This window comes from Spermophilus citellus (assembly GCF_964194105.1).
Source record: "Spermophilus citellus genome assembly, chromosome: 2".
In the NCBI taxonomy this organism is placed as follows: Eukaryota; Metazoa; Chordata; class Mammalia; order Rodentia; family Sciuridae; genus Spermophilus; species Spermophilus citellus.
In genome coordinates, this window is record NC_138183.1 from 52894011 (window position 1) to 52906218 (window position 12208).

Below are 12208 nucleotides of genomic sequence, written 5' to 3' on the forward strand. Positions count from 1 at the left end.
ATGTGTTCACCCCCATGGGTTGTCCATGCAGAGAACAGTCTGTATTCCTTGGGATCTTTGGGGAGATTTTGTACTACACTACCTGAGATTTCTTAGGACTGGTGGGGGTTCCATAGGCCTGGTCTGTTGCCTTGTTTTGAGTCCTCTCTGCCCAGGGTTGCTTCACAGGCATCTTTCTACCTCTTTCCTGCCTGATATATGAGCAAGAATAGTGCTATCTGATGGGTTGCAGATCTGGTCTCTTTAGTCATGGATATAGAGGGAGTCACAGGATCTGTGTTCATGGACCTGCCAAACCTCTTCCCATCCCCAAACCAATGCAGGCTTTGATTCCAGGGGCAGGAGAAAAAACAAGAACCCTGGGCAATCAGGCAGGTGGGAACTCGTCCCTGGACTATGAACAGAAGCTGTGGGCTCTTCTAGATGCTTAGAGCCTTGAACAGATTGCCCCAAGCTGTGCTTCTTTCTGGGAATTCCAAGCCTGCTTATTCTGAAATGACAGCTGTGATTAGATCTGTGACAAAGCTTAACATAGCGATGACCAGGTCTTGACTTGGAGATTTCCCTCTCCAGTCCCAGGTTTTCCCAAATTTGATTTCAAGGCCAAGTAATTTGGATTTTTGTCGAGCAGAATTGAGGAAGGAAATTGCTCAAGGGGACTCCTTGCCAGGGTCAGATGGACTTATGGGTTGGGATGAAGCTCACACAACACAGAGGGACGCAGACCAACACCTGGCACACTTAACCTCTCTTGAATTCATAGAATCCTAAAATTATGGTACTAGGGAACTTGGGAACAGTGTGGAGAAGGTGAGATTTCAGCCAAACTTTAGAGACTTGGGTTTCCTCTCAGGGTCCGGTTCTTGATTGGGGAACCTGGGGCTCTGTCCATAGCTCCCTCCTACATGGCCTAGGCTATACAAGTCCCCACTTCTTGCATCTTCACTATGAGCTTAGTTTGCATTCCTGGGTTGAGATCTACATAATTTAACCCTAACCCTTAGTTATATGGGATCTAGATACCTGTCCTTATGGGACAGGGAGGCAGGGAGGCTCAGAGTGGTCAAACACCTTCTCTAAGGCCATAGAACTCAGAGTGGCAGACCCAACATTGGAATCCAAGTCTGCTGACTCCATCATATCTGCTTTCTGATGGTGCAGACACCTGCCATCTTCTATCTCTCAGATAGCTTCTGGCTCCACAAACCATGCCAAACCGTGCAGCCAAGCTTACCAGAGTCTACAAAGCAGATGGAGAACACCAATGAAGGTAGGTTTTGGTATTTTTTATAATTTTTTTTAATCAGAGAAATATTAGGCTTGATTTGGAAAGCCTAATAGTGCCAAAATCTTTTGCAAATGCAATAATCTTTATGTGCCAGCTCCTCCACCCTTTGTGATGATTACTTCCCTAGAGAGAACAATTTTAAATTGTTGTTTTATCTGTTTTTGCTAATACTTTCCTTCATGTTCCTAAAAAATTATGCATATATGGCTACTTGCTGATTCATCAATTTTAGACATGGTCTGCTTTGATAGATTAGGATTTTTAATTCTTGTTCACTCTCCTTCATTCTCTTCCTTCTCAGTATAGGTATGTATCAGTGTTTGGTAAAATCAAGAATAATAAGCTTTTCTAATATTTCTGTTAGGGAAGAAACTGAAGGGTGGGATTGACTTGGCTAAGACATGCAGAGCCCTGTTGGAAAGAAGGATTTCCTGTAAGCCCTGTCTTTGTGATATTTTGGGGAAGACTTGCTGGTCACCTCCATGGTGACTATAGGTGGGATGAGCCACCCAGGGCATTCTTGCCTTGCCTCCTTCCCTTGGCATTAAAAACTAAACCTCCTTTTTTTTGCTTCTGAATTAAAATATCCTTAATATTATGAAAGTGTTTGATTCAAGTAAAAATTTCAGAAAACATATAAAGAAGAATATAAATAGCTATTATGGGGACTACTGCAACATAGTACTGAAGGCATACATGGTCTCTGGAGTCCAGCGACCTGGGATTGCCTCTTGTCCTTGACTGAGTCACATTGTTTATCATGTGGAAATATGGATAATGGCAATATTTGTCACACAGTTTTGTTGTTTGGATTGATAGATTATACATGGATCAGTTAATCTTGGCTCATGGTTAACGCTCACAAAGTGCAGGTTGGGGTGAAGATTGCTGAGTTCTGACTGGTGGAATCTACTTAGGATTTCTTTGGTTAGTATACACAAGTGTGCAGGTAAGGGGTCCTGCTCAGGTTTTTTATTCTGTACATTTTACAAAGTGAAATACTAACTTTTTCCCATATTGCTAAGTTACTTTTTAGTTGTTTTGAGTTAGAGCTGCTAACTGCTCTCCTTGGAAATTTGGTTTTAGAAGGAGGGACAAAGAGCTGAGCAGATGGTTTTTCCTTCCTGCTCTGATCAGAGCAGCTTCTTCTTAATTTGGGTGTCCATGTTGAGTTTGTTGGAAAAAAGATTCTGCTATTAAAGCATGTGTGTGTGTGTGTGTGTGTATGTGTGCCGGTGTGCACAATGTTCTAATACCTTATAGAATCCTCTTCAAATCCTGGTGATAGAGGGCTTTAAACACATTGTTTTCTCTTACAACTATGTCTATACTTATTTTTACTATATATTTTTTACTTGTGAGCATGAAGTGGGAGCTCGTTCACTTATGTAACCTAGGGTTCCTGAAGCATAGGTATGATAAATAAAAACATTATTAGTGATCAAAGATAGAAAAGGTTTATGACCATGAAGAAAATATTCACTAGTACAGAATTCAGGAGGTTCCTGGGGATGATGTTCTGGGGAGGAAAATCGGGAAGAGCTTTCAGAGCTGAAAGATGGCAAACTCTGTCAGAGGAAAGCAGTCTCCAAGTGAGGCTGAGTGGCAGGAGATGGTGGACTTTACTGGTGTGGAAGCCTTGGGATGGCTGGAAGTGGTCTGCTGGTTTAGGGGATGTGGTATCTGCTGGGGTGTGAGATCCCTAATGGGATGGTGATGTCTGCTTACTGCAGGCTGTGGACAGGTCTGCCACCAGGTCAGCAGGCTAAGAAGTTAGAGCAGAGTTTATTCTGTGGCTCAGAGTACAGTGGGCCCACCTCCAGGTTGAAGATCCTAGTATTTTGCCCTCAGTCTTAGGGGATCAAGAACTTGTTCCTCAACTCCTCTCCTAATTAAACTTTATGATAGCACTCAGAATAGCTTCAAGAACTCTCCATTCTATTGCTTTTGCATCATTTTCTCTTTTTGAAGATAAGCTTTCTTTAATGGTCTGGCTTCATGCTTTTGGGCCAACCAGTGATGGGAGGCAGGGGAAGATGTACCCATTGCTAGTGATTCCCTTGTGTATTCCACCATTTGTCACTTCACCCTCCTTGATGCTTAGAATTTCAAATCTTAAGTCCCTGTTGGGGTCTTGTCTTGAAGACCTGCTGCCTCTCAGCTCCTACTCTCTTGCCACCTGACTCTTCTATATGGCTGGCTTCTTCTATAAGTGCCAGTCAGTCCTCCATCATCAAATTGTTTGAAGTCTCTTGTCCGTTGAGCACTCTCCCCATATTTTCTCCATTGAAGCATTTTATAATCTCATTATTTCTTCAGTTTAATATGCATGTGGGGTGGGAAGGGGATAAGTGCAGGTTGGCATATCCCACCCCCACCTGCATGGAACCAAGTGAAGCAGTTTCATCAAAGTTTTTCCAATGCATAGCGTAACTGGAGGATGACTTTGTCGCCTGGCAGAGCAGATGGGCAAACCCGGACAGTGTAGAATCAGTACTAAGGAGTGTTTGGAGGTGAAGGGAGTTTGGTGAGAGTCACTAACATTTGAACCCCAGGGCCTTTCCTTAGTTCTACGCAGCCAGCTTTAGACAGTGCTGCCTTGTATTGCCATCCTTAGTCTTACTGTCGTCTTCTCAGTCCCTGTTAGATACTGTTAGGGACTCAGGGGCAGCTTCAGCTGAGCAGGGACCACAGCCCAGTTCTGACATCAGGACATCAAGGCAGTGCTGGGTGAGCCTGCTTTATGGGTGGGGCAGGCAGTCCCTGTGGCTTTGGGCTTTTCTTTCATGTAGTGCCCTCTAAGTATCTCTTTGTTATAGTTTTATTGTCTCAAGATTTTTTTTGCAATAGAATATCACCAAACCTACACTTCTCCTGCTCAGGCAGGAGTAGAGCTAATGACTCCAGAGCAATGATTTCCAAAGTGACACGTCTTGGAGACAACTGAGGGATCCATTTCCTCTAAAAGTGCTTTTCAGCTGTGTACTTGTCAAGAGGAAGCAGGAGGGGCAGGTGGGGGCATGTATAGTCCTAATTGCAGATTAATGGGCCCCCTGGACCCTTCGGCCATCACCCAAGCCCACATCTGGTCAGCAGGCCTCTAAGTGGGAAGACAGAGGCCCTGCTGAGCCTAAATTCTGGGGCAGGGGCTAGGCAGGGATGTTTACTTTGGCAGAGCAGACCCAGAGTTTGCACATGGCTGTCCAAGCAGGTGCCTGGCTTCTCCCCACTGTGGGAGTGCATTGGGAGACCAGGAGCCTATGAACTTTCCAGAACATTTGTTGTATATTCTGGAAAAGGCATTAGGGCAATATGAGGCTGGGCTCCTTTTTACACCATATACTGGGCCACAGGTGCCTCTGGTGCTTCTGGATCTTTAGACACAGACATGAGAAGCCCTGATGTCTTTTCCTTGCCACACCTCAAAGTGTGGCTGCAAAGCCTCTTTGATGCTAATTGAGAGCATTCAGAAGGTTTCCACTCATCCAGCTGAGTCTAGCACTGTTTTTTGTGAATCTTTCCTGCCCATACCAGCCTGCCAGCCTGTGCCCCTGCCTACCTACCTGCTCAGGGTTAAGGCTACACTCTCAAGGACAAGGGGGAGAATGTTTACCTCCCTAGAGTCCCAAAACTCCATCCATTACATTATAAGATCATAAAACAGGGAAGCTCACAAATACCCTCAAACAGGCAAACTGCAACTTGAGAGTTATAGGTGGACAAAATGCCCGAAAAATGACTGAAATTTGACTTCAGTGCCAATGGATGACTTATAAACTTAAAACTGAAAATTTTTGGACTGTGAGTTCTATTTTTCTTTTTTTTAAACCCTTTTCATTTTATAGTTTCTAAGCAGAGTCCAGTGCTTACTATCAAGCTGGAGTGGTTCTTTTGTTGGCTAAGTAATATAGTAGTACTTCCCATATTTGAAGGTCAGGTATTTGGAAACTTTAGCTATACAAAACTAAGGCAGGAACCTGGAAATAATTGGCCTTGAAGGTGCCAAGATCACCATGGACATGAATTTCATGAACAGAAACAGTGCACACCACCTACCCTGGCTCGAGTGCTGGGCATATTGGACCTGCCTCCACTTTTTTTTTTTAAATACACAATTCCAGTTAGTTTCTCTTCTCTGGTTTGTGCCCACAGAATAGTATGAGGGGCTATTGCTAGAGGAAGATACATTTAGAATAAAAGAAGTGACAGCTGATAGCTTGGCAATGAGACAAGAAGCTAAAACTACTTTAAAAGACCAAACTCAAAAATACAGCCATTCAGGAATTATGACCCCAATATAATAAAGAAATGTCTCTCTATGTATGTACACACACACACACACACACGCGCGCGCACACACATTTTATTAAGTCTGGAAAATATACTATGGTTTGTGCTTATGACCCTAGTTTAGTAAAAATAAAAATTATACACAAGCATTTTTAAGGACTTGAAAAATGCATCAACAGTTTTGGATAAATGAATTCCCATTTGTCCCATTTACTCAGAATAATAAGTGACTGCACTTATTATTTCACTATTTTAATATTTAGTTTGAACCTATAGGTAATGTGTATTAGGCTTTTCTAAGGTGTTTTCTGTGGAATACAAGTCCTATGATAGGGCCTTCCAAAATAAGTTCATTAGATACGTAAGTTTGGGAAATGCTTCATATTATATCCTCTGATGCAGATTCATAATGCATGTTAATATTTCAAAGTCTCTATGAAGCCCTACAGTAAAGAAACCTTATTTAATGTTGTGAAACTCAGTGTAAAAACCAGCATTCTCACAATTACAGGTTCTCAAGTAAAAGGTATAATTTACTGGCTCTGGCAATGGAACATTGCCAGACATTATCTCTTGGATATAACTGGACGCAAGGGCTTCAATGATATGATGAGGTCCTAGTCACCATCTTTTGGCTCTTCTTTCTCTGTATTGCTTTGTAAGGTAGGTGCTTTCCATATAGTGGTTTCTAGTGATTCTAAGCTTATAACATTCCCTTAGCTAGCAATCTTGAGTGGAGAGAAAAAGATTTCCCATTTTCAGTGGCTTCAGTAAAAATCCCTGAATTGTTTTTTTTTTTGCTGGCTTGTGTCTCATGTAGATCCCTGAGTTGATCATTGTGGCAATAGAAAATACTTATTGCTCAGGCCTGAGCTGAGGTCCACCCCTAGACCTAATCTTGTGTATATGTGGTCAACCCATGTGAATGGCATGAAAATCAGGAGGGCTGGGGGGGGGGTGGTTCTCCAAAAGAAAACACACGTTTAGTTTCCAGGGAAAGGAAGAATGAATGCTGAGCAGGCAGAAACAGCATTTTAAAACTGAGACAGTAGAGCCTTTTTATTGTGTAAAACCTGTTGGAACGCACTTCGAGAATTACTGCCAAGTACTCATCATAAATTTTTTAAAATAAGTTTGGAATATAGTAAAATACACAAACTGTGCAAACGTGGTTTGGTCTATCTTTGATGACTCAGAGACCTCACTGGATCCTGCCTCAAGGTCACCTCTGAGTGTTAACATACCCTGATCATTGACTGTTGAGATTGTGTAGCTTCTTGATGAATGGGAGGTTATGGTACAGCTAGAGGGCAGGATTTATGGGGCCTGGGAAAGTTCATATATGATGGACAACGGACTCTGGTATCTCCTGTGTAGAGCCCTTTAGAGAGCTGAATGAAGTCACAGCACATTTCAGTTAATCTACATGACCCACTTCTATTGTTGATATCCCTGTCCCCCTCCTCAGGACAGGGAGGCAGTTGAGGCTCAGAGAGGTTAAACAACGAGGCAGATTCCTAATAGGGTTGCTCAGGAGGTTAGAGGAAATGAAGTCTGTAAAATAAACCTTGTGGACAATAAAGAGGTTTTTGAATGGCACCATGGAAGAAGGTCAGTACTAGAGAGATGCAAAAGGCTATTCACATTGAGAGAAAAGAACAAGTTCTGGGATGCAGTTGGCAGGTGTATTGACTCAAGTAAACATGCAGAGAGAACTCTGGGTACAGCAGTGGTGTGTGAGTCTCCACTGTACCTAGTACAGGTTAGTTTACAAACCCATTCCACAATCCCTTCTGGACACACACACATACTGTTTTAGTCAGCTTTCTACACTGCTGTGACTAAGTGCTCTGACCAGCACAACTGTAGAGGAGGAAAGTTTTATTTAGGCCTCATGGTTTCAGAGGTCTTAGTCCATAGAAGGCCAGCTCCATTCCTCTGGACTCAAGGTGATGCTGGACATCATGGTGGGAGAGTGGGGCAGGGGGAAGCAGTTCACATTATGATCAGGAAGCGGAGAGAGGGGGTGGGCTCCACTTGCCAGATACCAATATATACCCCAAAGCCACACCCCACCACTTCAGTTACCACTCAGTAAATCCCTATCAGGGGATTAATTCACTGATTGGTTAAGACTCTCACAACCCAATCATTTCTCCTCTGAACATTTAAAAAAAATGTTTATTTTTTTAGTTGTAGTTGGACACAATACCTTTATTTTGTTTACTCATTTTTATGTGGTGCTGAGAATTAAACCCAGGGTCTTGCACGTGCTAGGCGAGCACTCTATGATGAGCTACATCCCCAGCCCTGAACCTTCTTGTATTATCTCACACGTGAGCTTTTGAGGGACACCTCACATCCAAACCATAACACACTCATGCACACAAATACTGAGCTGATGAGATTGCAGTAGGTCTCCTTTACACACCACTTGTTTACTTCAAAGTCTAACATGCAAAAGGTCATGGTTACATCTAGGAGCTGAAAGTTATTTAAAAGGCTCTTTTGAATTTTTAAGCTCTTGGTTGAAAACCATTAATTACTTTAGACTGGATTCTTTTTACTGTAGAAAATGCTCCCTTGAGATTTACAGAAAAGGTCTTTTCATCTGGTGACTTAGTAATACACAGTTGCACCAACTGTTCCTTTCATTATAAAATCCTGCCCAGTGGTGTTTAGGGAGGTCTTGTCTTCTGGGGTAACAAGCTTATGGAGACTCCCTGATTATTTCACCTTTGCTTTCAGTGGGCTCAAGAGGCCCCAACTTGAGGCTATCATGGTGCCCTTTTCTGGCTGTTCAAGTTGTCTTTTGGGGTCTGGTTCGACTGCACTCCTCAATACACTCTTGCCCTGGGAATACCTCCCAGGTGGTCCCCAGGTGCTCTCCAGCTTCTTCTGGCATCCATTTTCTGCTTGTCAGGTGAGCTCCCTGCATGATGGGCAGTGACTCAGAAACCCTGCTGTCTGCCTGCTCCTCTGACACACGCCGACTCTCCTCCACAGCCCCACACGGCTGTCTTAGCTCTGGTCATCAGGATGACAGGACACACTATCAAGCACTGACCACACATCTGCCTCTTTCTTTCCTTTGTCCATCCATCCACATGTATATAAATACATACATTTATTCATTTGTTCCTTCAGAAAAATGTATTTTGGGTGTCAGGCTCTATTCTTTGTGCTTTGGAATTATATCAGTAAAACAACCAAACCAAACCAAACCAAAAACAACACAGATGTAGATCTTGCCCTTGTGAAGCTCATAGTCTAGTGGGGGAGATAGACATTCATTTATAATAAATAGCATGACAAACAGTGAACAGTTATATAGAGTGAAATAATGAACACATATTAAAACCAAAAAAGTATATGATATGTCAGAAGGCAATAAGGGCAGGAGGGATGTAATTGAGATGAACTGGCTCTGGAGCATAGGAAGGACAGATGGTAGTTAATATAGGTTGAAATGTGGTCAGCAAGGATCACTGAGGAAGGAGGAGCATAAGCAGGAAGCCAAGAGGAGACCAGGGAACAGCTAGAGCAAAGGCCCTATGGTGGGCATATTTCTGAGTAGGTATGTTTAGAAAACAGTAAGGAGGTCAGTTAAGGGGAGCAGATACAAAGCTTGGAACTGGGAAGTGCCAAGAACAGACTTCAGTGAAAATCATTGCTGTAGTTCCCTGACTGCATGAGGAGGCCATTTCTGGGTGGAAGCAGGGCACTGTAGATTTTCTGCCTGGAGGGCTGTGCAGGGTCATCCTTGGGAAGTAGAAGTGGGGGTCGTGGAAAGAGTTGATTCTGGGTGTGTTTCAAAGGTAGGCCAGATGCAGTTGCTGATCGGATGTGGGGTGAAAATGAGAGGGAATCAAGCGTGAATCTGGAATTTTGGGCTGGAGTGACTGAAAGGACAGAGTTGCCAGCTGATGAGACTGGGGAGGGCTGGGGAGGACATCTGGATGCTGAGTGGCTTGCCTGCTGCTTTTGCAGAACCAGGCATGGCGCTTCTGCCTCCTGCTGTGGTCCCCAATAAGGAGTGACTGCAGCACCTATGATTTCTGGAATCCTCTCCTGGTTCTGTTTCCTCTTTCTCCCCACAGTCCTGAGAGAGAAAGGGCTTTTTCTGAAGTCAAGGTTACCAGGTGCCAGGGTTGGACAAGCAGGTGTGATTGTGCTGGGTACTTTGAAGGAGGGTAAAAGTTAGCTATGAGGGCAGGATGGCTTCTCTGAGGTTGTGACTGTCAGATGAAATTGACCCACCTCTCCTTCGGAGGGAAGGGATACTATGTCCTCATATGGCAGAAGGTGGAAGGGCAAAGAGAGACTGAACTCCTTCCATCAAGCTCCTCTGACAGGGTTTCACTGAGCTGTTTAGCATCTTGCTTTTGCTGAGGCTGCTTTGAACTCCTGATCCTTCTGTCTCAGGCTCCTAAACTGCTGGGATTACAGGTGTGTGCCACTGCACCCGGATTCTCACTATCACCTCTTGATTCCACCCCATTGGTCACACTGTGATGGAGAGGGACCCATTCAAGCCATGGAAGCTGGAATCTTAGGATATTTGTGCAAGGACAGAGGTGCTGTGTACTCTTCCCAGTCCTCCAGTACTGCACATTCCACCTGTGTGTAAGTAAAGAACTTTGTGTAACTAATAAACCCTCTTGTGCAGATTTGGATAATGGTGTCAGAGATGCTTGCTATTGCCATTTCTGGAGTGTAGATTCATGATTAGGTATACTAAATGTTAGCTAATTAGGACGTAAATTCAAGTTAATTTCACATGTATACATCAGTTAATAGAGGAGTATAGTAAGTAAGGCAATATAACAACAATTCTAGCTGCTGCATGGAGAGTGGATTGGTGGAGACCAGAGTAAATTTAAGGAGACTAGTCAGAAGAACTTTGCAAAAAACTCCAGAGAGAGAATTAGGACTAAAGGGAACAATTTTTGAGTACTGACTAAAGAAGGAACCAAATGAGGAGGAAGAGCTGGAGAGTCCCAGAACTGGACTTCACAATTGCAGTAGAACATACTGGACTCCCAAGCTCCCCAAAGACAGGTACTGGGTTCTTGGGACCCAGAGTTGGTGCTTAGCAAGAGTGTGTGTAACTCTGAGGGAAAGGAAAAGTTTGTGATTGGGAAAAAAAAAACAGGAAAGAGAAGATGAGCAGGGATAGTGGCCCACCTGGCAGGGAGGAGGCAGGCAAGGATCACTAAAACCAGATGAGAACTTGAGTTGTTTTCCATCCCAGACAGACTCATACACAAAAGCAAACCTTACAGTGCAAGGGCAGATTCTGATCATGGGACCCTGCTCATAGGTGGGTACCTCGGTCTCTCTACTCTTGGAGAAGCCTGGGCAGGCTGAAGAAATTCAGCACAGGAATCCATGGAGCTGGCAACTCTCTTATGCACTGGCTTTGTGACATGCTGACCTCTAGCCATGGGGCAGAACCACATGGGCGATTGAACAGTTTTGTCCTTCTCATTATTATTTTATAAATGATGGTGGGGGTGGAAGAGAAGAAAACCAAGGCCAGGACACACTTCATCAGCTCACTTCTGACCTTGACCATTAAACATTTTTTTTGGAATTGCTTACCCGGTAATGGAGTTGTTCAGTTTGTCCACTAACCTATATGGAATTTGTAACGAGGTCACTTGACCAAAGTCCCAGTGGAGAAGGCAGATTCCCCACGCATGCTTTCTGGTCTGAATGCTGACCGTGCAATCTCTCAGGCCCTAAGCATTCTGCTTAAACAAATATTATTTACGTTCGGCAGGAGAACCATTCCCCTCTGTCTGCTTTCTCTTCACTCACATAAAACTGCACATTTAACTTCTGTTTACATATGTATAAACTATATCTTTAGGAGCAGCCTGGGAAATGTTTGGTTGAAGTTGGATTTTGCCCTTTGAAAACACAGAGGTGAGTGACATCTGTATATTGTGTTATCAGAGGCGTGACACATATGGTTGATTGGGACCAGGTGCTTCATAGAAGCCATCTGAGTGAAGTTATAAATGTCTAGTTGACAAGTAAAGTGACAGTCCAATTCTTATTAGCAAAGGCTTGATTATCAATATTTGTCTTCCAATTCAGGGGATAGCAACAAGACAGTTGAATGTCTGTTGGTGCTGTGGATAAGCAGCTGAGGCTTAGTGAGAGATACTCATCTCTGATAAGCATATACACATTTGACCTATAAAAGCATCATCTCTGAATGGGATGGCTGGGTTGGAGGGAGAAATTTTGGGTTAAAGTTGGAGAATTGGTAGAATTTTATTATGTATTCAAGTTCTTTAGTGTTACTTCAAGGTTTATATCATATATTTTCCAAATCAGCAGTGTGTGACATGGGTAATGAACTTCTTGCCATAACTCACGTTCAATGTGTACCAAGGCTGAACCCTTTACTTCATAGGTTCTCTGAACAAAATGAGGGGCAGAGAAAGACAAAACCCAAGGGCTTTGAGTTTCATTTTTGCTTTCTGATTAATTCAGGCTTCCTTGGGTTAATTCACCTGACAGATTATTTTCTTAGGACTATTTCCCAAGAACTCCGTGTCTTTGTCTACCCCATCATTTTCTCTGCCCTTTGTGGATGACTTTGACTACTTCTGGGAG